Source organism: Platichthys flesus, chromosome 18 (genome assembly GCF_949316205.1).
Source record: "Platichthys flesus chromosome 18, fPlaFle2.1, whole genome shotgun sequence".
Classification (NCBI taxonomy): domain Eukaryota; kingdom Metazoa; phylum Chordata; class Actinopteri; order Pleuronectiformes; family Pleuronectidae; genus Platichthys; species Platichthys flesus.
The window spans coordinates 2,508,497-2,533,496 of record NC_084962.1 but is presented as its reverse complement, the minus strand read 5'-3'; the positions used below and the strand labels follow the sequence as shown (position 1 = coordinate 2,533,496).

The 25,000-nt window shown below is 41.9% G+C and overlaps 48 non-coding genes across 48 annotated transcripts; all 48 read right to left on the bottom strand.

Moving 5' to 3' along the window:
• Positions 1-987: 987 nt before the first annotated feature.
• Positions 988-1,070, bottom strand: trnas-aga (transfer RNA serine (anticodon AGA)). Its single transcript has one exon. It is a non-coding gene; the product is annotated as a tRNA-Ser (tRNA).
• Positions 1,071-1,672: 602 nt separating this feature from the next.
• On the bottom strand, positions 1,673-1,754 carry trnas-uga (transfer RNA serine (anticodon UGA)). The gene has a single exon. It is a non-coding gene; the product is annotated as a tRNA-Ser (tRNA).
• A 260-nt stretch (positions 1,755-2,014) lies between these two features.
• Positions 2,015-2,096, bottom strand: trnas-aga (transfer RNA serine (anticodon AGA)). Its single transcript has one exon. It is a non-coding gene; the product is annotated as a tRNA-Ser (tRNA).
• A 260-nt stretch (positions 2,097-2,356) lies between these two features.
• On the bottom strand, positions 2,357-2,438 carry trnas-aga (transfer RNA serine (anticodon AGA)). Its single transcript has one exon. It is a non-coding gene; the product is annotated as a tRNA-Ser (tRNA).
• A 123-nt stretch (positions 2,439-2,561) lies between these two features.
• On the bottom strand, positions 2,562-2,643 carry trnat-agu (transfer RNA threonine (anticodon AGU)). Its single transcript has one exon. It is a non-coding gene; the product is annotated as a tRNA-Thr (tRNA).
• A 123-nt stretch (positions 2,644-2,766) lies between these two features.
• Positions 2,767-2,848, bottom strand: trnas-aga (transfer RNA serine (anticodon AGA)). The gene has a single exon. It is a non-coding gene; the product is annotated as a tRNA-Ser (tRNA).
• A 338-nt stretch (positions 2,849-3,186) lies between these two features.
• trnas-aga (transfer RNA serine (anticodon AGA)) lies at positions 3,187-3,271 on the bottom strand. Its single transcript has one exon. It is a non-coding gene; the product is annotated as a tRNA-Ser (tRNA).
• A 260-nt stretch (positions 3,272-3,531) lies between these two features.
• Positions 3,532-3,613, bottom strand: trnas-uga (transfer RNA serine (anticodon UGA)). The gene has a single exon. It is a non-coding gene; the product is annotated as a tRNA-Ser (tRNA).
• A 754-nt stretch (positions 3,614-4,367) lies between these two features.
• On the bottom strand, positions 4,368-4,449 carry trnas-uga (transfer RNA serine (anticodon UGA)). Its single transcript has one exon. It is a non-coding gene; the product is annotated as a tRNA-Ser (tRNA).
• A 509-nt stretch (positions 4,450-4,958) lies between these two features.
• On the bottom strand, positions 4,959-5,030 carry trnag-ucc (transfer RNA glycine (anticodon UCC)). Its single transcript has one exon. It is a non-coding gene; the product is annotated as a tRNA-Gly (tRNA).
• A 299-nt stretch (positions 5,031-5,329) lies between these two features.
• trnas-aga (transfer RNA serine (anticodon AGA)) lies at positions 5,330-5,411 on the bottom strand. The gene has a single exon. It is a non-coding gene; the product is annotated as a tRNA-Ser (tRNA).
• Positions 5,412-6,010: 599 nt separating this feature from the next.
• trnas-uga (transfer RNA serine (anticodon UGA)) lies at positions 6,011-6,092 on the bottom strand. The gene has a single exon. It is a non-coding gene; the product is annotated as a tRNA-Ser (tRNA).
• A 260-nt stretch (positions 6,093-6,352) lies between these two features.
• Positions 6,353-6,434, bottom strand: trnas-aga (transfer RNA serine (anticodon AGA)). The gene has a single exon. It is a non-coding gene; the product is annotated as a tRNA-Ser (tRNA).
• Positions 6,435-6,694: 260 nt separating this feature from the next.
• trnas-uga (transfer RNA serine (anticodon UGA)) lies at positions 6,695-6,776 on the bottom strand. Its single transcript has one exon. It is a non-coding gene; the product is annotated as a tRNA-Ser (tRNA).
• Positions 6,777-7,302: 526 nt separating this feature from the next.
• On the bottom strand, positions 7,303-7,384 carry trnas-aga (transfer RNA serine (anticodon AGA)). The gene has a single exon. It is a non-coding gene; the product is annotated as a tRNA-Ser (tRNA).
• A 167-nt stretch (positions 7,385-7,551) lies between these two features.
• On the bottom strand, positions 7,552-7,623 carry trnag-ucc (transfer RNA glycine (anticodon UCC)). Its single transcript has one exon. It is a non-coding gene; the product is annotated as a tRNA-Gly (tRNA).
• A 99-nt stretch (positions 7,624-7,722) lies between these two features.
• Positions 7,723-7,804, bottom strand: trnas-uga (transfer RNA serine (anticodon UGA)). Its single transcript has one exon. It is a non-coding gene; the product is annotated as a tRNA-Ser (tRNA).
• Positions 7,805-7,971: 167 nt separating this feature from the next.
• On the bottom strand, positions 7,972-8,043 carry trnag-ucc (transfer RNA glycine (anticodon UCC)). Its single transcript has one exon. It is a non-coding gene; the product is annotated as a tRNA-Gly (tRNA).
• Positions 8,044-8,391: 348 nt separating this feature from the next.
• On the bottom strand, positions 8,392-8,463 carry trnag-ucc (transfer RNA glycine (anticodon UCC)). Its single transcript has one exon. It is a non-coding gene; the product is annotated as a tRNA-Gly (tRNA).
• Positions 8,464-8,900: 437 nt separating this feature from the next.
• trnas-uga (transfer RNA serine (anticodon UGA)) lies at positions 8,901-8,982 on the bottom strand. Its single transcript has one exon. It is a non-coding gene; the product is annotated as a tRNA-Ser (tRNA).
• A 260-nt stretch (positions 8,983-9,242) lies between these two features.
• Positions 9,243-9,324, bottom strand: trnas-uga (transfer RNA serine (anticodon UGA)). The gene has a single exon. It is a non-coding gene; the product is annotated as a tRNA-Ser (tRNA).
• A 509-nt stretch (positions 9,325-9,833) lies between these two features.
• Positions 9,834-9,905, bottom strand: trnag-ucc (transfer RNA glycine (anticodon UCC)). Its single transcript has one exon. It is a non-coding gene; the product is annotated as a tRNA-Gly (tRNA).
• Positions 9,906-10,756: 851 nt separating this feature from the next.
• Positions 10,757-10,838, bottom strand: trnas-uga (transfer RNA serine (anticodon UGA)). The gene has a single exon. It is a non-coding gene; the product is annotated as a tRNA-Ser (tRNA).
• A 260-nt stretch (positions 10,839-11,098) lies between these two features.
• Positions 11,099-11,180, bottom strand: trnas-uga (transfer RNA serine (anticodon UGA)). Its single transcript has one exon. It is a non-coding gene; the product is annotated as a tRNA-Ser (tRNA).
• Positions 11,181-11,689: 509 nt separating this feature from the next.
• On the bottom strand, positions 11,690-11,761 carry trnag-ucc (transfer RNA glycine (anticodon UCC)). Its single transcript has one exon. It is a non-coding gene; the product is annotated as a tRNA-Gly (tRNA).
• An 851-nt stretch (positions 11,762-12,612) lies between these two features.
• On the bottom strand, positions 12,613-12,694 carry trnas-uga (transfer RNA serine (anticodon UGA)). The gene has a single exon. It is a non-coding gene; the product is annotated as a tRNA-Ser (tRNA).
• A 260-nt stretch (positions 12,695-12,954) lies between these two features.
• On the bottom strand, positions 12,955-13,036 carry trnas-uga (transfer RNA serine (anticodon UGA)). Its single transcript has one exon. It is a non-coding gene; the product is annotated as a tRNA-Ser (tRNA).
• Positions 13,037-13,545: 509 nt separating this feature from the next.
• trnag-ucc (transfer RNA glycine (anticodon UCC)) lies at positions 13,546-13,617 on the bottom strand. The gene has a single exon. It is a non-coding gene; the product is annotated as a tRNA-Gly (tRNA).
• An 851-nt stretch (positions 13,618-14,468) lies between these two features.
• Positions 14,469-14,550, bottom strand: trnas-uga (transfer RNA serine (anticodon UGA)). Its single transcript has one exon. It is a non-coding gene; the product is annotated as a tRNA-Ser (tRNA).
• Positions 14,551-14,810: 260 nt separating this feature from the next.
• Positions 14,811-14,892, bottom strand: trnas-uga (transfer RNA serine (anticodon UGA)). Its single transcript has one exon. It is a non-coding gene; the product is annotated as a tRNA-Ser (tRNA).
• Positions 14,893-15,401: 509 nt separating this feature from the next.
• On the bottom strand, positions 15,402-15,473 carry trnag-ucc (transfer RNA glycine (anticodon UCC)). Its single transcript has one exon. It is a non-coding gene; the product is annotated as a tRNA-Gly (tRNA).
• A 508-nt stretch (positions 15,474-15,981) lies between these two features.
• trnas-uga (transfer RNA serine (anticodon UGA)) lies at positions 15,982-16,063 on the bottom strand. The gene has a single exon. It is a non-coding gene; the product is annotated as a tRNA-Ser (tRNA).
• Positions 16,064-16,323: 260 nt separating this feature from the next.
• On the bottom strand, positions 16,324-16,405 carry trnas-aga (transfer RNA serine (anticodon AGA)). Its single transcript has one exon. It is a non-coding gene; the product is annotated as a tRNA-Ser (tRNA).
• A 260-nt stretch (positions 16,406-16,665) lies between these two features.
• On the bottom strand, positions 16,666-16,747 carry trnas-uga (transfer RNA serine (anticodon UGA)). Its single transcript has one exon. It is a non-coding gene; the product is annotated as a tRNA-Ser (tRNA).
• Positions 16,748-17,273: 526 nt separating this feature from the next.
• Positions 17,274-17,355, bottom strand: trnas-aga (transfer RNA serine (anticodon AGA)). The gene has a single exon. It is a non-coding gene; the product is annotated as a tRNA-Ser (tRNA).
• Positions 17,356-17,522: 167 nt separating this feature from the next.
• Positions 17,523-17,594, bottom strand: trnag-ucc (transfer RNA glycine (anticodon UCC)). Its single transcript has one exon. It is a non-coding gene; the product is annotated as a tRNA-Gly (tRNA).
• Positions 17,595-17,693: 99 nt separating this feature from the next.
• On the bottom strand, positions 17,694-17,775 carry trnas-uga (transfer RNA serine (anticodon UGA)). Its single transcript has one exon. It is a non-coding gene; the product is annotated as a tRNA-Ser (tRNA).
• Positions 17,776-17,942: 167 nt separating this feature from the next.
• Positions 17,943-18,014, bottom strand: trnag-ucc (transfer RNA glycine (anticodon UCC)). The gene has a single exon. It is a non-coding gene; the product is annotated as a tRNA-Gly (tRNA).
• Positions 18,015-18,362: 348 nt separating this feature from the next.
• On the bottom strand, positions 18,363-18,434 carry trnag-ucc (transfer RNA glycine (anticodon UCC)). Its single transcript has one exon. It is a non-coding gene; the product is annotated as a tRNA-Gly (tRNA).
• A 437-nt stretch (positions 18,435-18,871) lies between these two features.
• On the bottom strand, positions 18,872-18,953 carry trnas-uga (transfer RNA serine (anticodon UGA)). Its single transcript has one exon. It is a non-coding gene; the product is annotated as a tRNA-Ser (tRNA).
• A 260-nt stretch (positions 18,954-19,213) lies between these two features.
• trnas-uga (transfer RNA serine (anticodon UGA)) lies at positions 19,214-19,295 on the bottom strand. The gene has a single exon. It is a non-coding gene; the product is annotated as a tRNA-Ser (tRNA).
• A 509-nt stretch (positions 19,296-19,804) lies between these two features.
• trnag-ucc (transfer RNA glycine (anticodon UCC)) lies at positions 19,805-19,876 on the bottom strand. The gene has a single exon. It is a non-coding gene; the product is annotated as a tRNA-Gly (tRNA).
• Positions 19,877-20,727: 851 nt separating this feature from the next.
• On the bottom strand, positions 20,728-20,809 carry trnas-uga (transfer RNA serine (anticodon UGA)). The gene has a single exon. It is a non-coding gene; the product is annotated as a tRNA-Ser (tRNA).
• Positions 20,810-21,069: 260 nt separating this feature from the next.
• On the bottom strand, positions 21,070-21,151 carry trnas-uga (transfer RNA serine (anticodon UGA)). The gene has a single exon. It is a non-coding gene; the product is annotated as a tRNA-Ser (tRNA).
• A 509-nt stretch (positions 21,152-21,660) lies between these two features.
• On the bottom strand, positions 21,661-21,732 carry trnag-ucc (transfer RNA glycine (anticodon UCC)). The gene has a single exon. It is a non-coding gene; the product is annotated as a tRNA-Gly (tRNA).
• An 851-nt stretch (positions 21,733-22,583) lies between these two features.
• trnas-uga (transfer RNA serine (anticodon UGA)) lies at positions 22,584-22,665 on the bottom strand. Its single transcript has one exon. It is a non-coding gene; the product is annotated as a tRNA-Ser (tRNA).
• A 1,012-nt stretch (positions 22,666-23,677) lies between these two features.
• trnas-uga (transfer RNA serine (anticodon UGA)) lies at positions 23,678-23,759 on the bottom strand. Its single transcript has one exon. It is a non-coding gene; the product is annotated as a tRNA-Ser (tRNA).
• Positions 23,760-24,019: 260 nt separating this feature from the next.
• On the bottom strand, positions 24,020-24,101 carry trnas-uga (transfer RNA serine (anticodon UGA)). Its single transcript has one exon. It is a non-coding gene; the product is annotated as a tRNA-Ser (tRNA).
• Between the last annotated feature and the right edge of the window lie 899 nt (positions 24,102-25,000).

Below are 25,000 nucleotides of genomic sequence, written 5' to 3'. Positions count from 1 at the left end.
AAATATTGTTATTTCAATAACTTTCAAGATAATGTAGCAACCAGAGTTTGACATTGTAAATGAAAGTGTTGGGCTTAATATAACTGGGATGGCTGGGAATCTAATCCAGGTCAACTGCTTGGAAGGCAGCTATGTAAATTAAAGTGTTGGGCTTAATATAACTGCGATGGCTGGGAATCGAACCAAGGTCAACTGCTTGGAAGGCAGCTATGTAAATTAAAGTGTTGGGCTTAATATAACTGCGATGGCTGGGAATCGAACCCAGGTCAACTGCTTGGAAGGCAGCTATGTAAATTAAAGTGTTGGGCTTAATAAAACTACGATGGCTGGGAATCGATCCCAGGTCAACTGCTTGGAAGGCAGCTATGCTCACCACTATACCACCTTTGGCAGAAAGTCATTGTTATTTGGCAGCCACAACACGATAAATTTATGAGATAACAATATTTCCAGCTGTTTTGTCTTGGTTGCTAAACAATGAGAGTCTACCGTTGCTGGCAGGGTTTGAACCTGCGTGGAGAAATCCCATTAGATTTCAAGTCCATCTCCTTATCCACTCGGCCACAAAAACCTGACAAATATTGTTTTTTCAATAACTTTCAACATAATGTAGCAACCAGAGTTTGAGATTGTAAATGAAAGTGTTGGGCTTAATATAACTGCGATGGCTGGGAATCTAATCCAGGTCAACTGCTTGGAAGGCAGCTATGTAAATTAAAGTGTTGAGCTTAATATAACTGCGATGGCTGGGAATCGAACCCAGGTCAACTGCTTGGAAGGCAGCTATGTAAATGAAAGTGTTGGGCTTAATATAAATGCGATGGCAGGGAATCGAACCCAGGTCAACTGCTTGGAAGGCAGCTATGCTCACCACTATACCACCATCGCCAGAAAGTCGTTGTTATTTGGCAGCAACAAAACGATAAATTTGTGCGATAACAATATTTCCAGCTGTTTTGTCTTGGTTGCTAAACAATGAGAGTCTAAGGATGTTGACAGGGTTTGAACCTGCGCGGGGAAACCCAAATGGATTTCTAGTCCATCGCCTTAACCACTCGGCCACAACAACCTGACGAATATTGTTATTTCAATAACTTTCAAGATAATGTAGCAACCAGAGTTTGAGATTGTAAATGAAAGCGTTAGGCTTAATATAACTGCGATGGTTGGGAATCGAACCCAGGTCAACTGCTTGGAAGGCAGCTATGTAAATTAAAGTGTTGGGCTTACTATAACTGCGATGGCTGGGAATCGAACCCAGGTCAACTGCTTGGAAGTCAGCTATGTAAATTAAAGTGTTGGGCTTAATATAACTGCGATGGCTGGGAATCGAACCCAGGTCAACTGCTTGGAAGGCAGCTATGTAAATTAAAGCGTTGGGCTTAATATTACTGCGATGGCTTGGAATCGAACCCAGGTCAACTGCTTGGAAGGCAGCTATGCTCACCACTATACCACCATCGCCAGAAAGTCATTGTTATTTGGCAGCGTTGGGCTTAATATAACTGCGATGGCTGGGAATCAAACCGAGGTCAACTGCTTGGAAGGCAGCTATGCTCTCCACTATACCACCATCGCCAGAAAGTCATTGTTATTTGGCAGCCACAACACGATAAATTTGTGAAATAACAATATTTCCAGCTGTTTTGTCTGCTAAACAATGAGAGTCTACCGTTGTTGGCAGGGTTCGAACCTGCGCGGGGAAACCCCAATGGATTTCAAGTCCATCGCCTTAACCACTCGGCCACAACAACCTGACAAATATTGTTATTTCAATTAATTTCAAGATAATGTAGCAACCAGAGTTTGACATTGTAAATGAAAGTGTTGGGCTTAATATGACTGCGATGGCTGGGAATCGAACCCAGGTCAACTGTTTGGAAGGCAACTATGCTCACCACTATACCACCATCGCCAGAAAGTCATGGTTGTTTGGTAGCCACAACACGATAAATTTGTGAGATAACAATATTTCCAGCTGTTTTGTCTTGGTTGCTAAACAATGAGAGTCTACCGTTGTTGGCAGGGTTTGAACCTGCCCGGGGAAACCCCAATGGATTTCTAGTCCATCGCCTTAACCACTCGGCCACAACAACCTGACAAATATTGTTATTTCAATAACTTTCAAGATAATGTAGCAACCAGAGTTTGAGATTGTAAATGAAAGTGTTGGGCTTAATATAACTGTGATGGCTGGGAATCAAACCCAGGTCAACTGCTTGGGAGGCAGCTATGCTCACCACTATACCAACATCGCCAGAAAGTCATTGTTATTTGGCAGCCACAACACGATAAATTTGTGAAATAACAATATTTCCAGCTGTTTTGTCTTGGTTGCTAAACAATGAGAGTCTACCGTTGTTGGCAGGGTTTGAACCTGCGCGGGGAAACCCCAATGGATTTCTAGTCAATCGCCTTAAACACTCGGCCACAACAACCTGACTGAATTGACTGAGTCTTTGAAACAACAAGCATTTCACCTTACGATTCGTATCGGCTAAGCTGTTGCATCGGTATGCTGCTGAACAGTGATAGCTCCATGGACATGAAAAGCAGTTTTTCGTTGCTGGCAGGATTTGAACCTGCGCGGGGAAACCCCAATGGATTACTAGTCAATCGCCTTAAACACTCGGCCACAACAACCTGACTGAATTGACTGAGTCTTTGAAACAACAGACATTTCACCTTACGATTCGTATCGGCTATGCTGTTGCATCGGTATGCTGCTGAAAAGTGATAGCTACATGGACATGAAAAGCAGTTTTTCGTTGCTGGCAGGATTTGAACCTGCGCGGGGAAACCCCAATGGATTTCTAGTCCATCGCCTTAACCACTCGGCCACAACAACCTGATAAATATTGTTGTTTCAATAACTTTCAAGATAATGTAGCAAACAGAGATTGAGATTGTAAATGAAAGTGTTGGGCTTAATATAACTGCGATGGCTGGGAATCTAATCCAGGTCAACTGCTTGGAAGGCAGCTATGTAAATTAAAGTGTTGGGCTTAATATAACTGCGATGGCTGGGAATCGAACCCAGGTCAACTGCTTGGAAGGAAGCTATGCTCACCACTTTACCACCATCGCCAGCAAGAAATGGTTATTTGGTAGCCACAACACAGTAAATTTGTGAGATAACAATATTTCCAGCTGTTTTGTCTTGGTTGCTAAACAATGAGAGTCTACCGTTGTTGGCAGGGTTTGAACCTGCGAGGCGGGGAAACCCCAATGGATTTCTAGTCCATCGCCTTAACCACTTGGCCACAACAACCTGACAAATATTGTTATTTCAATAACTTTCAAGGTAATGTAGCAACCAGAGTTTGAGATTGTAAATGAAAGTGTTGGGCTTAATATAACTGCGATGGCTGGGAGTCGAACCCAGGTCAACTGCTTGGAAGGCAGCTATGCTCACCACTATACCACCATCGCCAGAAAGTCGTTGTTATTTGGCAGCCACAACACGATAAATTTGTGAGATAACAATATTTCCAGCTGTTTTGTCTTGGTTGCTAAACAATAGGAGTCTACCGTTGTTGGCAGGGTTTAAACCTGCACAGGGAAACCCCAAAGGATTTCAAGTCCATCGCCTTAACCACTCGGCCACAACAACCTGACAAAGATTGTTATTTCAATAACTTTCAAGATAATGTAGCAACCAGAGTTTGAGAATTTAAATGAAAGTGTTGGGCTTAATATAAGTGCGATGGCTGGGAATCGAACCCAGGTCAACTGCTTGGAAGGCAGCTATGTAAATGAAAGTGTTGGGCTTAATATAACTGCGATGGCTGGGAATCAAACCCAGGTCAACTGCTTGGAAGGCAGCTATGCTCACCACTATACCACCATCGCCAGAAAGACATTGTTATTTGGCAGCCACAACACGATAAATTTGTGAAATAACAATATTTCCAGCTGATTTGTCTTGGTTGCTAAACAATGAGAATCTACAGTTTTTGGCAAAGTTTGAACAGGCGCGGGGAAACCCCAATGGATTTCTAGTCCATCGCCTTAACCACTCGGCCACAACAACCTGCCAAATATTGTTATTTCAATAACTTTCAAGGTAATGTAGCAACCAGAGTTTGAGATTGTAAATGAAAGTGTTGGGCTTAATATAACTGCGATGGCTGGGAATCGAACCCAGGTCAACTGCTTGGAAGGCAGCTATGTAAATGAAAGTGTTGGGCTTAATATAACTGCGATGGCTGGGAATCGAACCCAGGTCAACTGCTTGGAAGGCAGCTATGCTCACCACTATACCAACATCGCCAGAAAGTCATTGTTATTTGGCAGCCACAACACAATAAATTTGTGAAATTTATTTACAGCTGTTTTCTCTTGGTTGCTAAACAATGAGAGTCTACCGTTGTTGGCAGGGTTTGAACCTGCGCGGGGAAACCCCATTGGATTTCAAGTCCATCGCCTTAACCACTCGGCCACAACAACCTGACAAAGATTGTTATTTCAATAACTTTCAAGATAATGTAGCAACCAGAGTTTGAGAATTTAAATGAAAATGTTGGGCTTAATATAAGTGCGATGGCTGGGAATCGAACCCAGGTCAACTGCTTGGAAGGCAGCTATGTAAATGAAAGTGTTGGGCTTAATATAACTGCGATGGCTGGGAATCAAATCCAGGTCAACTGCTTGGAAGGCAGCTATGCTCACCACTATACCACCATCGCCAGAAAGACATTGTTATTTGGCAGCCGCAACACGATAAATTTGTGAAATAACAATATTTCCAGCTGTTTTGTCTTGGTTGCTAAACAATGAGAATCTACAGTTTTTGGCAAAGTTTGAACAGGCTCGGGGAAACCCCAATGGATTTCTAGTCCATCGCCTTAACCAGTCGGCCACAACAACCTGCCAAATACTGTTATTTCAATAACTTTCAAGGTAATGTAGCAACCAGAGTTTGAGATTGTAAATGAAAGTGTTGGGCTTAATATAACTGCGATGGCTGGGAATCGAACCCAGGTCAACTGCTTGGAAGGCAGCTATGCTCACCACTATACCACCATCGCCCCAAAAAGTGAAATGTGGCTGCAAAAATGCGACAAATGTGGAATACTTTGTAGAGTGCCCAAGTTGAACACATTGAAAAGAGGGGAAGAAAAGAATAGACGGTTTACCAAAAGTAATGTAACACATACTTGAAGCTGTCTTCATATCTACATTAACACTGAGTAAACATGTCAAACTTGCGCAATTGACTGAGTCTTTGAAACAACAGACATTTCACCTTACGATTCGTATCGGCTAAGCTGTTGCATCGGTATGCTGCTGAACAGTGATAGCTCCATGGACATGAAAAGCAGTTTTTCGTTGCTGGCAGGATTTGAACCTGCGCGGGAAAACCCCAATGGATTTCTAGTCCATCGCCTTAACCACTCGGCCACAACAACCTGATAAATATTGTTGTTTCAATAACTTTAAAGATAATGTGGCAACCAGAGATTGAGATTGTAAATGAAAGTGTTGGGCTTAATATAACTGCGATGGCTGGGAATCGAAACCCATGTCAACTGCTTGGAAGGCAGCTATGCTCACCACTATACAACCATCGCCAGAAAGTCATTGTTATTTGGCAGCCACAACACGATAAATTTGTGAGATAACAATATTTCCAGCTGTTTTGTCTTGGTTGCTAAACAATGAGAGTCTACCGTTGTTGGCAGAGTTTGAACCTGCGCAGGGAAACCCCAAAGGATTTCAAGTCCATTACCTTAACCACTCTGCCACAACAACCTGACAAATACTGTTATTTCAATAACTTTCAAGATAATGTAGCAACCAGAGTTTGAGATTGTAAATGAAAGTGTTGGTCTTAATATAAATGCGATGGCTGGGAATCAAACCCAGGTCAACTGCTTGGAAGGCAGCTATGCTCACCACTATACCACCATCGCCAGAAAGTCATTGTTATTTGGCAGCCACAACACGATAAATTTGTGAAATTTATTTACAGCTGTTTTCTCTTGGTTGCTAAACAATGAGAGTCTACCGTTGTTGGCAGGGTTTGAACCTGCGCGGGGAAACCCCAATGGATTTCAAGTCCATCGCCTTAACCACTCGGCCACAACAACCTGACAAAGATTGTTATTTCAATAACTTTCAAGATAATGTAGCAACCAGAGTTTGAGATTTTAAATGAAAGTGTTGGGCTTAATATAACTGCAATGGCTGGGAATCGAACCCAGGTCAACCGTTTGGAAAGCAGCTATGCTCACCACTATACAACCATCGCCAGAAAGTCATTGTTATTTGGCAGCCAAAACACGATAAATTTGTGAGATAATAATATTTCCAGCTGTTTTGTCTTGGTTGCTAAACAATGAGAGTCTACCGTTGTTGGCAGGGTTTGAACCTGCGCGGGGAAACCCCAATGGATTTCTAGTCCATCGCCTTAACCACTCGGCCACAACAACCTGACGACTATTGTTATTTCAATAACTTTCAAGATAATGTAGCAACCAGAGTTTGAAATTGTAAATGAAAGTGTTGGGCTTAATATAACTGCGATGGCTGGGAATCAAACCCAGGTCAACTGCTTGGAAGGCAGCTATGCTCACCACTATACCACCATCGCCATAAAGTCATTGTTATTTGGCAGCCACAACACGATAAATTTGTGAAATAACAATATTTCCAGCTGTTTTGTCTTGGTTGCTAAACAATGAGAGTCTACCGTTATTGGCAGGGTTTGAACCTGCGTGGGGTAACCCCAATGGATTTCAAGTCCATCGCCTTAACCACTCTGCCACAACAACCTGACAAATATTGTTATTTCAATAACTTTCAAGATAATGTAGCAACCAGAGTTTGACATTGTAAATGAAAGTGTTGGGCTTAATATAACTGCGATGGCTGGGAATCGAACCCAGGTCAACTGCTTGGAAGGCAGCTATGTAAATTAAAGTGCTGGGCTTAATATAACTGCGATGGCTGGGAATCGAACCCAGGTCAACTGCTTGGAAGGCAGCTATGCCACCATCGCCCCAAAACCAGTGAAATGTGGCTGCAAAAATGCGACAAATGTGGAATACTTAGTAGAGTGCCGAAGTTCAACAGAATGAAAAGAGGGGAAGAAAAGAATAGACGGTTTACCAAAAGGAATGTAACACATACTTGAAGCTTTCTACATATCTACATTAACACTGAGTACAAGCATGTCAAACTTGCGCAATTGACTGAATCTTTGAAACAGCATTTCACCTTACGATTCGTATCGGCTAAGCTGTTGAATCGGTATGCTGCTGAACAGTGATAGTTCCATGGACATGAAAAGCAGTTTTTCGTTGCTGGCAGGATTTGAATCTGCGCGGGCAAACCCCAATGGATTTCTAGTCACTCGCCTTAACCACTCGGCCACAACAACCTGATAAATATTGTTGTTTCAATAACTTTCAAGATAATGTAGCCACCAGAGATTGAGATTGTAAATGAAAGTGTTGGGCTTAATATAACTGCGATGGCTGGGAATCTAATCCAGGTCAACTGCTTGGAAGGCAGCTATGTAAATGAAAGTGTTGGGCTTAATATAACTGCGATGGCTGGGAATCGAACCCAGGTCAACTGCTTGGAAGGCAGCTATGCTCACCACTATACCACCATCGCCAGAAAGTCATTGTTATTTGGCAGCCACAACACGATAAATTTGTGAGATAACAATATTTCGAGCTGTTTTGTCTTGGTTGCTAAACAATGAGAGTCTACCGTTGTTGGCAGGGTTTAAACCTGCACAGGGAAACCCCAAAGGATTTCAAGTCCATCGCCTTAACCACTCGGCCACAACAACCTGACAAAGATTGTTATTTCAATAACTTTCAAGATAATGTAGCAACCAGAGTTTGAGAATTTAAATGAAAGTGTTGGGCTTAATATAAGTGCGATGGCTGGGAATCGAACCCAGGTCAACTGCTTGGAAGGCAGCTATGTAAATGAAAGTGTTGGGCTTAATATAACTGCGATGGCTGGGAATCGAACCCAGGTCAACTGCTTGGAAGGCAGCTATGCTCACCACTATACCACCATCGCCAGAAAGACATTGTTATTTGGCAGCCAGAACACGATAAATTTGTGAAATAACAATATTTCCAGCTGTTTTGTCTTGGTTGCTAAACAATGAGAATCTACAGTTTTTGGCAAAGTTTGAACAGGCGCGGGGAAACCCCAATGGATTTCTAGTCCATCGCCTTAACCACTCGGCCACAACAACCTGCCAAATATTGTTATTTCAATAACTTTCAAGGTAATGTAGCAACCAGAGTTTGAGATTGTAAATGAAAGTGTTGGGCTTAATATAACTGCGATGGCTGGGAATCGAACCCAGGTCAACTGCTTGGAAGGCAGCTATGTAAATGAAAGTGTTGGGCTTAATATAACTGCGATGGCTGGGAATCGAACCCAGGTCAACTGCTTGGAAGGCAGCTATGCTCACCACTATACCACCATCGCCAGAAAGACATTGTTATTTGGCAGCCACAACACGATAAATTTGTGAAATAACAATATTTCCAGCTGTTTTGTCTTGGTTGCTAAACAATGAGAGTCTACCGTTGTTGGCAGGGTTTAAACCTGCACAGGGAAACCCCAAAGGATTTCAAGTCCATTACCTTAACCACTCTGCCACAACAACCTGACAAATACTGTTATTTCAATAACTTTCAAGATAATGTAGCAACCAGAGTTTGAGATTGTAAATGAAAGTGTTGGTCTTAATATAAATGCGATGGCTGGGAATCAAACCCAGGTCAACTGCTTGGAAGGCAGCTATGCTCACCACTATACCACCATCGCCAGAAAGTCATTGTTATTTGGCAGCCACAACACGATAAATTTGTGAAATTTATTTGCAGCTGTTTTCTCTTGGTTGCTAAACAATGAGAGTCTACCGTTGTTGGCAGGGTTTGAACCTGCGCGGGGAAACCCCATTGGATTTCAAGTCCATTACCTTAACCACTCTGCCACAACAACCTGACAAATACTGTTATTTCAATAACTTTCAAGATAATGTAGCAACCAGAGTTTGAGATTGTAAATGAAAGTGTTGGGCTTAATATAACTGCGATGGCTGGTAATCGAACCCAGGTCAACTGCTTGGAAGGCAGCTATGCTCACCACTATACCACCATCGCCAGAAAGTCATTGTTATTTGGCAGCCACAACACGATAAATTTGTGAGATAACAATATTTCCAGCTGTTTTGTCTTGGTTGCTAAACAATGAGAGTCTACCGTTGTTGGCAGGGTTTAAACCTGCACAGGGAAACCCCAAAGGATTTCAAGTCCATCGCCTTAACCACTCGGCCACAACAACCTGACAAAGATTGTTATTTCAATAACTTTCAAGATAATGTAGCAACCAGAGTTTGAGAATTTAAATGAAAGTGTTGGGCTTAATATAAGTGCGATGGCTGGGAATCGAACCCAGGTCAACTGCTTGGAAGGCAGCTATGTAAATGAAAGTGTTGGGCTTAATATAACTGCGATGGCTGGGAATCAAATCCAGGTCAACTGCTTGGAAGGCAGCTATGCTCACCACTATACCACCATCGCCAGAAAGACATTGTTATTTGGCAGCCGCAACACGATAAATTTGTGAAATAACAATATTTCCAGCTGTTTTGTCTTGGTTGCTAAACAATGAGAGTCTACAGTTTTTGGCAAAGTTTGAACAGGCTCGGGGAAACCCCAATGGATTTCTAGTCCATCGCCTTAACCAGTCGGCCACAACAACCTGCCAAATATTGTTATTTCAATAACTTTCAAGGTAATGTAGCAACCAGAGTTTGAGATTGTAAATGAAAGTGTTGGGCTTAATATAACTGCGATGGCTGGGAATCGAACCCAGGTCAACTGCTTGGAAGGCAGCTATGCTCACCACTATACCACCATCGCCCCAAAAAGTGAAATGTGGCTGCAAAAATGCGACAAATGTGGAATACTTTGTAGAGTGCCCAAGTTGAACACATTGAAAAGAGGGGAAGAAAAGAATAGACGGTTTACCAAAAGTAATGTAACACATACTTGAAGCTGTCTTCATATCTACATTAACACTGAGTACAAGCATGTCAAACTTGCGCAATTGACTGAGTCTTTGAAACAACAGACATTTCTAGTCCATCGCCTTAACCACTCGGCCACAACAACCTGATAAATATTGTTGTTTCAATAACTTTCAAGATAATGTGGCAACCAGAGATTGAGATTGTAAATGAAAGTGTTGGGCTTAATATAACTGCGATGGCTGGGAATCGAAACCCATGTCAACTGCTTGGAAGGCAGCTATGCTCACCACTATACAACCATCGCCAGAAAGTCATTGTTATTTGGCAGCCACAACACGATAAATTTGTGAGATAACAATATTTCCAGCTGTTTTGTCTTGGTTGCTAAACAATGAGAGTCTACCGTTGTTGGCAGGGTTTGAACCTGCGCAGGGAAACCCCAAAGGATTTCAAGTCCATTACCTTAACCACTCTGCCACAAGAACCTGACAAATACTGTTATTTCAATAACTTTCAAGATAATGTAGCAACCAGAGTTTGAGATTGTAAATGAAAGTGTTGGTCTTAATATAAATGCGATGGCTGGGAATCAAACCCAGGTCAACTGCTTGGAAGGCAGCTATGCTCACCACTATACCACCATCGCCAGAAAGTCATTGTTATTTGGCAGCCACAACACGATAAATTTGTGAAATTTATTTACAGCTGTTTTCTCTTGGTTGCTAAACAATGAGAGTCTACCGTTGTTGGCAGGGTTTGAACCTGCGCGGGGAAACCCCATTGGATTTCAAGTCCATTACCTTAACCACTCTGCCACAACAACCTGACAAATACTGTTATTTCAATAACTTTCAAGATAATGTAGCAACCAGAGTTTGAGATTGTAAATGAAAGTGTTGGGCTTAATATAACTGCGATGGCTGGTAATCGAACCCAGGTCAACTGCTTGGAAGGCAGCTATGCTCACCACTATACCACCATCGCCAGAAAGTCATTGTTATTTGGCAGCCACAACACGATAAATTTGTGAGATAACAATATTTCCAGCTGTTTTGTCTTGGTTGCTAAACAATGAGAGTCTACCGTTGTTGGCAGGGTTTAAACCTGCACAGGGAAACCCCAAAGGATTTCAAGTCCATCGCCTTAACCACTCGGCCACAACAACCTGACAAAGATTGTTATTTCAATAACTTTCAAGATAATGTAGCAACCAGAGTTTGAGAATTTAAATGAAAGTGTTGGGCTTAATATAAGTGCGATGGCTGGGAATCGAACCCAGGTCAACTGCTTGGAAGGCAGCTATGTAAATGAAAGTGTTGGGCTTAATATAACTGCGATGGCTGGGAATCAAATCCAGGTCAACTGCTTGGAAGGCAGCTATGCTCACCACTATACCACCATCGCCAGAAAGACATTGTTATTTGGCAGCCGCAACACGATAAATTTGTGAAATAACAATATTTCCAGCTGTTTTGTCTTGGTTGCTAAACAATGAGAATCTACAGTTTTTGGCAAAGTTTGAACAGGCTCGGGGAAACCCCAATGGATTTCTAGTCCATCGCCTTAACCAGTCGGCCACAACAACCTGCCAAATATTGTTATTTCAATAACTTTCAAGGTAATGTAGCAACCAGAGTTTGAGATTGTAAATGAAAGTGTTGGGCTTAATATAACTGCGATGGCTGGGAATCGAACCCAGGTCAACTGCTTGGAAGGCAGCTATGCTCACCACTATACCACCATCGCCCCAAAAAGTGAAATGTGGCTGCAAAAATGCGACAAATGTGGAATACTTTGTAGAGTGCCCAAGTTGAACACATTGAAAAGAGGGGAAGAAAAGAATAGACGGTTTACCAAAAGTAATGTAACACATACTTGAAGCTGTCTTCATATCTACATTAACACTGAGTACAAGCATGTCAAACTTGCGCAATTGACTGAGTCTTTGAAACAACAGACATTTCTAGTCCATCGCCTTAACCACTCGGCCACAACAACCTGATAAATATTGTTGTTTCAATAACTTTCAAGATAATGTGGCAACCAGAGATTGAGATTGTAAATGAAAGTGTTGGGCTTAATATAACTGCGATGGCTGGGAATCGAAACCCATGTCAACTGCTTGGAAGGCAGCTATGCTCACCACTATACAACCATCGCCAGAAAGTCATTGTTATTTGGCAGCCACAACACGATAAATTTGTGAGATAACAATATTTCCAGCTGTTTTGTCTTGGTTGCTAAACAATGAGAGTCTACCGTTGTTGGCAGGGTTTGAACCTGCGCAGGGAAACCCCAAAGGATTTCAAGTCCATTACCTTAACCACTCTGCCACAAGAACCTGACAAATACTGTTATTTCAATAACTTTCAAGATAATGTAGCAACCAGAGTTTGAGATTGTAAATGAAAGTGTTGGTCTTAATATAAATGCGATGGCTGGGAATCAAACCCAGGTCAACTGCTTGGAAGGCAGCTATGCTCACCACTATACCACCATCGCCAGAAAGTCATTGTTATTTGGCAGCCACAACACGATAAATTTGTGAAATTTATTTACAGCTGTTTTCTCTTGGTTGCTAAACAATGAGAGTCTACCGTTGATGGCAGGGTTTGAACCTGCGCGGGGAAACCCCATTGGATTTCAAGTCCATTACCTTAACCACTCTGCCACAACAACCTGACAAATACTGTTATTTCAATAACTTTCAAGATAATGTAGCAACCAGAGTTTGAGATTGTAAATGAAAGTGTTGGGCTTAATATAACTGCGATGGCTGGTAATCGAACCCAGGTCAACTGCTTGGAAGGCAGCTATGCTCACCACTATACCACCATCGCCAGAAAGTCATTGTTATTTGGCAGCCACAACACGATAAATTTGTGAGATAACAATATTTCCAGCTGTTTTGTCTTGGTTGCTAAACAATGAGAGTCTACCGTTGTTGGCAGGGTTTAAACCTGCACAGGGAAACCCCAAAGGATTTCAAGTCCATCGCCTTAACCACTCGGCCACAACAACCTGACAAAGATTGTTATTTCAATAACTTTCAAGATAATGTAGCAACCAGAGTTTGAGAATTTAAATGAAAGTGTTGGGCTTAAAATAAGTGCGATGGCTGGGAATCGAACCCAGGTCAACTGCTTGGAAGGCAGCTATGTAAATGAAAGTGTTGGGCTTAATATAACTGCGATGGCTGGGAATCAAATCCAGGTCAACTGCTTGGAAGGCAGCTATGCTCACCACTATACCACCATCGCCAGAAAGACATTGTTATTTGGCAGCCGCAACACGATAAATTTGTGAAATAACAATATTTCCAGCTGTTTTGTCTTGGTTGCTAAACAATGAGAATCTACAGTTTTTGGCAAAGTTTGAACAGGCTCGGGGAAACCCCAATGGATTTCTAGTCCATCGCCTTAACCAGTCGGCCACAACAACCTGCCAAATATTGTTATTTCAATAACTTTCAAGGTAATGTAGCAACCAGAGTTTGAGATTGTAAATGAAAGTGTTGGGCTTAATATAACTGCGATGGCTGGGAATCGAACCCAGGTCAACTGCTTGGAAGGCAGCTATGCTCACCACTATACCACCATCGCCCCAAAAAGTGAAATGTGGCTGCAAAAATGCGACAAATGTGGAATACTTTGTAGAGTGCCCAAGTTGAACACATTGAAAAGAGGGGAAGAAAAGAATAGACGGTTTACCAAAAGTAATGTAACACATACTTGAAGCTGTCTTCATATCTACATTAACACTGAGTACAAGCATGTCAAACTTGCGCAATTGACTGAGTCTTTGAAACAACAGACATTTCTAGTCCATCGCCTTAACCACTCGGCCACAACAACCTGATAAATATTGTTGTTTCAATAACTTTCAAGATAATGTGGCAACCAGAGATTGAGATTGTAAATGAAAGTGTTGGGCTTAATATAACTGCGATGGCTGGGAATCGAAACCCATGTCAACTGCTTGGAAGGCAGCTATGCTCACCACTATACAACCATCGCCAGAAAGTCATTGTTATTTGGCAGCCACAACACGATAAATTTGTGAGATAACAATATTTCCAGCTGTTTTGTCTTGGTTGCTAAACAATGAGAGTCTACCGTTGTTGGCAGGGTTTGAACCTGCGCAGGGAAACCCCAAAGGATTTCAAGTCCATTACCTTAACCACTCTGCCACAAGAACCTGACAAATACTGTTATTTCAATAACTTTCAAGATAATGTAGCAACCAGAGTTTGAGATTGTAAATGAAAGTGTTGGTCTTAATATAAATGCGATGGCTGGGAATCAAACCCAGGTCAACTGCTTGGAAGGCAGCTATGCTCACCACTATACCACCATCGCCAGAAAGTCATTGTTATTTGGCAGCCACAACACGATAAATTTGTGAAATTTATTTACAGCTGTTTTCTCTTGGTTGCTAAACAATGAGAGTCTACCGTTGTTGGCAGGGTTTGAACCTGCGCGGGGAAACCCCATTGGATTTCAAGTCCATTACCTTAACCACTCTGCCACAACAACCTGACAAATACTGTTATTTCAATAACTTTCAAGATAATGTAGCAACCAGAGTTTGAGATTGTAAATGAAAGTGTTGGGCTTAATATAACTGCGATGGCTGGTAATCGAACCCAGGTCAACTGCTTGGAAGGCAGCTATGCTCACCACTATACCACCATCGCCAGAAAGTCATTGTTATTTGGCAGCCACAACACGATAAATTTGTGAGATAACAATATTTCCAGCTGTTTTGTCTTGGTTGCTAAACAATGAGAGTCTACCGTTGTTGGCAGGGTTTAAACCTGCACAGGGAAACCCCAAAGGATTTCAAGTCCATCGCCTTAACCACTCGGCCACAACAACCTGACAAAGATTGTTATTTCAATAACTTTCAAGATAATGTAGCAACCAGAGTTTGAGAATTTAAATGAAAGTGTTGGGCTTAATATAAGTGCGATGGCTGGGAATCGAACCCAGGTCAACTGCTTGGAAGGCAGCTATGTAAATGAAAGTGTTGGGCTTAATATAACTGCGATGGCTGGGAATCAAATCCAGGTCAACTGCTTGGAAGGCAGCTATGCTCACCACTATACCACCATCGCCAGAAAGACATTGTTATTTGGCAGCCGCAACACGATAAATTTGTGAAATAACAATATTTCCAGCTGTTTTGTCTTGGTTGCTAAACAATGAGAATCTACAGTTTTTGGCAAAGTTTGAACAGGCTCGGGGAAACCCCAATGGATTTCTAGTCCATCGCCTTAACCAGTCGGCCACAACAACCTGCCAAATATTGTTATTTCAATAACTTTCAAGGTAATGTAGCAACCAGAGTTTGAGATTGTAAATGAAAGTGTTGGGCTTAATATAACTGCGATGGCTGGGAATCGAACCCAGGTCAACTGCTTGGAAGGCAGCTATGCTCACCACTATACCACCATCGCCCCAAAAAGTGAAATGTGGCTGCAAAAATGCGACAAATGTGGAATACTTTGTAGAGTGCCCAAGTTGAACACATTGAAAAGAGGGGAAGAAAAGAATAGACGGTTTACCAAAAGTAATGTAACACATACTTGAAGCTGTCTTCATATCTACATTAACACTGAGTACAAGCATGTCAAACTTGCGCAATTGACTGAGTCTTTGAAACAACAGACATTTCTAGTCCATCGCCTTAACCACTCGGCCACAACAACCTGATAAATATTGTTGTTTCAATAACTTTCAAGATAATGTGGCAACCAGAGATTGAGATTGTAAATGAAAGTGTTGGGCTTAATATAACTGCGATGGCTGGGAATCAAACCCAGGTCAACTGCTTGGAAGGCAGCTATGCTCACCACTATACCACCATCGCCAGAAAGTCATTGTTATTTGGCAGCCACAACACGATAAATTTGTGAAATTTATTTACAGCTGTTTTCTCTTGGTTGCTAAACAATGAGAGTCTACCGTTGTTGGCAGGGTTTGAACCTGCGCGGGGAAACCCCAATGGATTTCAAGTCCATCGCCTTAACCACTCGGCCACAACAACCTGACAAAGATTGTTATTTCAATAACTTTCAAGATAATGTAGCAACCAGAGTTTGAGATTTTAAATGAAAGTGTTGGGCTTAATATAACTGCAATGGCTGGGAATCGAACCCAGGTCAACCGTTTGGAAAGCAGCTATGCTCACCACTATACAACCATCGCCAGAAAGTCATTGTTATTTGGCAGCCAAAACACGATAAATTTGTGAGATAATAATATTTCCAGCTGTTTTGTCTTGGTTGCTAAACAATGAGAGTCTACCGTTGTTGGCAGGGTTTGAACCTGCGCGGGGAAACCCCAATGGATTTCTAGTCCATCGCCTTAACCACTCGGCCACAACAACCTGACGACTATTGTTATTTCAATAACTTTCAAGATAATGTAGCAACCAGAGTTTGAAATTGTAAATGAAAGTGTTGGGCTTAATATAACTGCGATGGCTGGGAATCAAACCCAGGTCAACTGCTTGGAAGGCAGCTATGCTCACCACTATACCACCATCGCCATAAAGTCATTGTTATTTGGCAGCCACAACACGATAAATTTGTGAAATAACAATATTTCCAGCTGTTTTGTCTTGGTTGCTAAACAATGAGAGTCTACCGTTATTGGCAGGGTTTGAACCTGCGTGGGGTAACCCCAATGGATTTCAAGTCCATCGCCTTAACCACTCTGCCACAACAACCTGACAAATATTGTTATTTCAATAACTTTCAAGATAATGTAGCAACCAGAGTTTGACATTGTAAATGAAAGTGTTGGGCTTAATATAACTGCGATGGCTGGGAATCGAACCCAGGTCAACTGCTTGGAAGGCAGCTATGTAAATTAAAGTGCTGGGCTTAATATAACTGCGATGGCTGGGAATCGAACCCAGGTCAACTGCTTGGAAGGCAGCTATGCCACCATCGCCCCAAAACCAGTGAAATGTGGCTGCAAAAATGCGACAAATGTGGAATACTTAGTAGAGTGCCGAAGTTCAACAGAATGAAAAGAGGGGAAGAAAAGAATAGACGGTTTACCAAAAGGAATGTAACACATACTTGAAGCTTTCTACATATCTACATTAACACTGAGTACAAGCATGTCAAACTTGCGCAATTGACTGAATCTTTGAAACAGCATTTCACCTTACGATTCGTATCGGCTAAGCTGTTGAATCGGTATGCTGCTGAACAGTGATAGTTCCATGGACATGAAAAGCAGTTTTTCGTTGCTGGCAGGATTTGAATCTGCGCGGGCAAACCCCAATGGATTTCTAGTCACTCGCCTTAACCACTCGGCCACAACAACCTGATAAATATTGTTGTTTCAATAACTTTCAAGATAATGTAGCCACCAGAGATTGAGATTGTAAATGAAAGTGTTGGGCTTAATATAACTGCGATGGCTGGGAATCTAATCCAGGTCAACTGCTTGGAAGGCAGCTATGTAAATGAAAGTGTTGGGCTTAATATAACTGCGATGGCTGGGAATCGAACCCAGGTCAACTGCTTGGAAGGCAGCTATGCTCACCACTATACCACCATCGCCAGAAAGTCATTGTTATTTGGCAGCCACAACACGATAAATTTGTGAGATAACAATATTTCGAGCTGTTTTGTCTTGGTTGCTAAACAATGAGAGTCTACCGTTGTTGGCAGGGTTTAAACCTGCACAGGGAAACCCCAAAGGATTTCAAGTCCATCGCCTTAACCACTCGGCCACAACAACCTGACAAAGATTGTTATTTCAATAACTTTCAAGATAATGTAGCAACCAGAGTTTGAGAATTTAAATGAAAGTGTTGGGCTTAATATAAGTGCGATGGCTGGGAATCGAACCCAGGTCAACTGCTTGGAAGGCAGCTATGTAAATGAAAGTGTTGGGCTTAATATAACTGCGATGGCTGGGAATCGAACCCAGGTCAACTGCTTGGAAGGCAGCTATGCTCACCACTATACCACCATCGCCAGAAAGACATTGTTATTTGGCAGCCAGAACACGATAAATTTGTGAAATAACAATATTTCCAGCTGTTTTGTCTTGGTTGCTAAACAATGAGAATCTACAGTTTTTGGCAAAGTTTGAACAGGCGCGGGGAAACCCCAATGGATTTCTAGTCCATCGCCTTAACCACTCGGCCACAACAACCTGCCAAATATTGTTATTTCAATAACTTTCAAGGTAATGTAGCAACCAGAGTTTGAGATTGTAAATGAAAGTGTTGGGCTTAATATAACTGCGATGGCTGGGAATCGAACCCAGGTCAACTGCTTGGAAGGCAGCTATGTAAATGAAAGTGTTGGGCTTAATATAACTGCGATGGCTGGGAATCGAACCCAGGTCAACTGCTTGGAAGGCAGCTATGCTCACCACTATACCACCATCGCCAGAAAGACATTGTTATTTGGCAGCCACAACACGATAAATTTGTGAAATAACAATATTTCCAGCTGTTTTGTCTTGGTTGCTAAACAATGAGAGTCTACCGTTGTTGGCAGGGTTTAAACCTGCACAGGGAAACCCCAAAGGATTTCAAGTCCATTACCTTAACCACTCTGCCACAACAACCTGACAAATACTGTTATTTCAATAACTTTCAAGATAATGTAGCAACCAGAGTTTGAGATTGTAAATGAAAGTGTTGGTCTTAATATAAATGCGATGGCTGGGAATCAAACCCAGGTCAACTGCTTGGAAGGCAGCTATGCTCACCACTATACCACCATCGCCAGAAAGTCATTGTTATTTGGCAGCCACAACACGATAAATTTGTGAAATTTATTTGCAGCTGTTTTCTCTTGGTTGCTAAACAATGAGAGTCTACCGTTGTTGGCAGGGTTTGAACCTGCGCGGGGAAACCCCATTGGATTTCAAGTCCATTACCTTAACCACTCTGCCACAACAACCTGACAAATACTGTTATTTCAATAACTTTCAAGATAATGTAGCAACCAGAGTTTGAGATTGTAAATGAAAGTGTTGGGCTTAATATAACTGCGATGGCTGGTAATCGAACCCAGGTCAACTGCTTGGAAGGCAGCTATGCTCACCACTATACCACCATCGCCAGAAAGTCATTGTTATTTGGCAGCCACAACACGATAAATTTGTGAGATAACAATATTTCCAGCTGTTTTGTCTTGGTTGCTAAACAATGAGAGTCTACCGTTGTTGGCAGGGTTTAAACCTGCACAGGGAAACCCCAAAGGATTTCAAGTCCATCGCCTTAACCACTCGGCCACAACAACCTGACAAAGATTGTTATTTCAATAACTTTCAAGATAATGTAGCAACCAGAGTTTGAGAATTTAAATGAAAGTGTTGGGCTTAATATAAGTGCGATGGCTGGGAATCGAACCCAGGTCAACTGCTTGGAAGGCAGCTATGTAAATGAAAGTGTTGGGCTTAATATAACTGCGATGGCTGGGAATCAAATCCAGGTCAACTGCTTGGAAGGCAGCTATGCTCACCACTATACCACCATCGCCAGAAAGACATTGTTATTTGGCAGCCGCAACACGATAAATTTGTGAAATAACAATATTTCCAGCTGTTTTGTCTTGGTTGCTAAACAATGAGAGTCTACAGTTTTTGGCAAAGTTTGAACAGGCTCGGGGAAACCCCAATGGATTTCTAGTCCATCGCCTTAACCAGTCGGCCACAACAACCTGCCAAATATTGTTATTTCAATAACTTTCAAGGTAATGTAGCAACCAGAGTTTGAGATTGTAAATGAAAGTGTTGGGCTTAATATAACTGCGATGGCTGGGAATCGAACCCAGGTCAACTGCTTGGAAGGCAGCTATGCTCACCACTATACCACCATCGCCCCAAAAAGTGAAATGTGGCTGCAAAAATGCGACAAATGTGGAATACTTTGTAGAGTGCCCAAGTTGAACACATTGAAAAGAGGGGAAGAAAAGAATAGACGGTTTACCAAAAGTAATGTAACACATACTTGAAGCTGTCTTCATATCTACATTAACACTGAGTACAAGCATGTCAAACTTGCGCAATTGACTGAGTCTTTGAAACAACAGACATTTCTAGTCCATCGCCTTAACCACTCGGCCACAACAACCTGATAAATACTGTTGTTTCAATAACTTTCAAGATAATGTGGCAACCAGAGATTGAGATTGTAAATGAAAGTGTTGGGCTTAATATAACTGCGATGGCTGGGAATCGAAACCCATGTCAACTGCTTGGAAGGCAGCTATGCTCACCACTATACAACCATCGCCAGAAAGTCATTGTTATTTGGCAGCCACAACACGATAAATTTGTGAGATAACAATATTTCCAGCTGTTTTGTCTTGGTTGCTAAACAATGAGAGTCTACCGTTGTTGGCAGGGTTTGAACCTGCGCAGGGAAACCCCAAAGGATTTCAAGTCCATTACCTTAACCACTCTGCCACAAGAACCTGACAAATACTGTTATTTCAATAACTTTCAAGATAATGTAGCAACCAGAGTTTGAGATTGTAAATGAAAGTGTTGGTCTTAATATAAATGCGATGGCTGGGAATCAAACCCAGGTCAACTGCTTGGAAGGCAGCTATGCTCACCACTATACCACCATCGCCAGAAAGTCATTGTTATTTGGCAGCCACAACACGATAAATTTGTGAAATTTATTTACAGCTGTTTTCTCTTGGTTGCTAAACAATGAGAGTCTACCGTTGTTGGCAGGGTTTGAACCTGCGCGGGGAAACCCCATTGGATTTCAAGTCCATTACCTTAACCACTCTGCCACAACAACCTGACAAATACTGTTATTTCAATAACTTTCAAGATAATGTAGCAACCAGAGTTTGAGATTGTAAATGAAAGTGTTGGGCTTAATATAACTGCGATGGCTGGTAATCGAACCCAGGTCAACTGCTTGGAAGGCAGCTATGCTCACCACTATACCACCATCGCCAGAAAGTCATTGTTATTTGGCAGCCACAACACGATAAATTTGTGAGATAACAATATTTCCAGCTGTTTTGTCTTGGTTGCTAAACAATGAGAGTCTACCGTTGTTGGCAGGGTTTAAACCTGCACAGGGAAACCCCAAAGGATTTCAAGTCCATCGCCTTAACCACTCGGCCACAACAACCTGACAAAGATTGTTATTTCAATAACTTTCAAGATAATGTAGCAACCAGAGTTTGAGAATTTAAATGAAAGTGTTGGGCTTAATATAAGTGCGATGGCTGGGAATCGAACCCAGGTCAACTGCTTGGAAGGCAGCTATGTAAATGAAAGTGTTGGGCTTAATATAACTGCGATGGCTGGGAATCAAATCCAGGTCAACTGCTTGGAAGGCAGCTATGCTCACCACTATACCACCATCGCCAGAAAGACATTGTTATTTGGCAGCCGCAACACGATAAATTTGTGAAATAACAATATTTCCAGCTGTTTTGTCTTGGTTGCTAAACAATGAGAATCTACAGTTTTTGGCAAAGTTTGAACAGGCTCGGGGAAACCCCAATGGATTTCTAGTCCATCGCCTTAACCAGTCGGCCACAACAACCTGCCAAATATTGTTATTTCAATAACTTTCAAGGTAATGTAGCAACCAGAGTTTGAGATTGTAAATGAAAGTGTTGGGCTTAATATAACTGCGATGGCTGGGAATCGAACCCAGGTCAACTGCTTGGAAGGCAGCTATGCTCACCACTATACCACCATCGCCCCAAAAAGTGAAATGTGGCTGCAAAAATGCGACAAATGTGGAATACTTTGTAGAGTGCCCAAGTTGAACACATTGAAAAGAGGGGAAGAAAAGAATAGACGGTTTACCAAAAGTAATGTAACACATACTTGAAGCTGTCTTCATATCTACATTAACACTGAGTACAAGCATGTCAAACTTGCGCAATTGACTGAGTCTTTGAAACAACAGACATTTCTAGTCCATCGCCTTAACCACTCGGCCACAACAACCTGATAAATATTGTTGTTTCAATAACTTTCAAGATAATGTGGCAACCAGAGATTGAGATTGTAAATGAAAGTGTTGGGCTTAATATAACTGCGATGGCTGGGAATCGAAACCCATGTCAACTGCTTGGAAGGCAGCTATGCTCACCACTATACAACCATCGCCAGAAAGTCATTGTTATTTGGCAGCCACAACACGATAAATTTGTGAGATAACAATATTTCCAGCTGTTTTGTCTTGGTTGCTAAACAATGAGAGTCTACCGTTGTTGGCAGGGTTTGAACCTGCGCAGGGAAACCCCAAAGGATTTCAAGTCCATTACCTTAACCACTCTGCCACAAGAACCTGACAAATACTGTTATTTCAATAACTTTCAAGATAATGTAGCAACCAGAGTTTGAGATTGTAAATGAAAGTGTTGGTCTTAATATAAATGCGATGGCTGGGAATCAAACCCAGGTCAACTGCTTGGAAGGCAGCTATGCTCACCACTATACCACCATCGCCAGAAAGTCATTGTTATTTGGCAGCCACAACACGATAAATTTGTGAAATTTATTTACAGCTGTTTTCTCTTGGTTGCTAAACAATGAGAGTCTACCGTTGATGGCAGGGTTTGAACCTGCGCGGGGAAACCCCATTGGATTTCAAGTCCATTACCTTAACCACTCTGCCACAACAACCTGACAAATACTGTTATTTCAATAACTTTCAAGATAATGTAGCAACCAGAGTTTGAGATTGTAAATGAAAGTGTTGGGCTTAATATAACTGCGATGGCTGGTAATCGAACCCAGGTCAACTGCTTGGAAGGCAGCTATGCTCACCACTATACCACCATCGCCCCAAAAAGTGAAATGTGGCTGCAAAAATGCGACAAATGTGGAATACTTTGTAGAGTGCCCAAGTTGAACACATTGAAAAGAGGGGAAGAAAAGAATAGACGGTTTACCAAAAGTAATGTAACACATACTTGAAGCTGTCTTCATATCTACATTAACACTGAGTACAAGCATGTCAAACTTGCGCAATTGACTGAGTCTTTGAAACAACAGACATTTCTAGTCCATCGCCTTAACCACTCGGCCACAACAACCTGATAAATATTGTTGTTTCAATAACTTTCAAGATAATGTGGCAACCAGAGATTGAGATTGTAAATGAAAGTGTTGGGCTTAATATAACTGCGATGGCTGGGAATCGAAACCCATGTCAACTGCTTGGAAGGCAGCTATGCTCACCACTATACAACCATCGCCAGAAAGTCATTGTTATTTGGCAGCCACAACACGATAAATTTGTGAGATAACAATATTTCCAGCTGTTTTGTCTTGGTTGCTAAACAATGAGAGTCTACCGTTGTTGGCAGGGTTTGAACCTGCGCAGGGAAACCCCAAAGGATTTCAAGTCCATTACCTTAACCACTCTGCCACAAGAACCTGACAAATACTGTTATTTCAATAACTTTCAAGATAATGTAGCAACCAGAGTTTGAGATTGTAAATGAAAGTGTTGGTCTTAATATAAATGCGATGGCTGGGAATCAAACCCAGGTCAACTGCTTGGAAGGCAGCTATGCTCACCACTATACCACCATCGCCAGAAAGTCATTGTTATTTGGCAGCCACAACACGATAAATTTGTGAAATTTATTTACAGCTGTTTTCTCTTGGTTGCTAAACAATGAGAGTCTACCGTTGTTGGCAGGGTTTGAACCTGCGCGGGGAAACCCCATTGGATTTCAAGTCCATTACCTTAACCACTCTGCCACAACAACCTGACAAATACTGTTATTTCAATAACTTTCAAGATAATGTAGCAACCAGAGTTTGAGATTGTAAATGAAAGTGTTGGGCTTAATATAACTGCGATGGCTGGTAATCGAACCCAGGTCAACTGCTTGGAAGGCAGCTATGCTCACCACTATACCACCATCGCCAGAAAGTCATTGTTATTTGGCAGCCACAACACGATAAATTTGTGAGATAACAATATTTCCAGCTGTTTTGTCTTGGTTGCTAAACAATGAGAGTCTACCGTTGTTGGCAGGGTTTAAACCTGCACAGGGAAACCCCAAAGGATTTCAAGTCCATCGCCTTAACCACTCGGCCACAACAACCTGACAAAGATTGTTATTTCAATAACTTTCAAGATAATGTAGCAACCAGAGTTTGAGAATTTAAATGAAAGTGTTGGGCTTAATATAAGTGCGATGGCTGGGAATCGAACCCAGGTCAACTGCTTGGAAGGCAGCTATGTAAATGAAAGTGTTGGGCTTAATATAACTGCGATGGCTGGGAATCAAATCCAGGTCAACTGCTTGGAAGGGAGCTATGCTCACCACTATACCACCATCGCCAGAAAGACATTGTTATTTGGCAGCCGCAACACGATAAATTTGTGAAATAACAATATTTCCAGCTGTTTTGTCTTGGTTGCTAAACAATGAGAATCTACAGTTTTTGGCAAAGTTTGAACAGGCTCGGGGAAACCCCAATGGATTTCTAGTCCATCGCCTTAACCAGTCGGCCACAACAACCTGCCAAATATTGTTATTTCAATAACTTTCAAGGTAATGTAGCAACCAGAGTTTGAGATTGTAAATGAAAGTGTTGGGCTTAATATAACTGCGATGGCTGGGAATCGAACCAAGGTCAACTGCTTGGAAAGCAGCTATGTAAATGAAAGTGTTGGGCTTAATATAACTGCGATGGCTGGGAATCGAACCCAATCAACTGCTTGGAAGGCAGCTATGCTCACCACTATACCACCATCGCCAGAAAGACATTGTTATTTGGCAGCCACAACACGATAAATTTGTGAAATAACAATATTTCCAGCTGTTTTGTCTTGGTTGCTAAACAATGAGAATCTACAGTTTTTGGCAAAGTTTGAACAGGCGCGGGGAAACCCCAATGGATTTCTAGTCCATCGCCTTAACCACTCGGCCACAACAACCTGCCAAATATTGTTATTTCAATAACTTTCAAGGTAATGTAGCAACCAGAGTTTGAGATT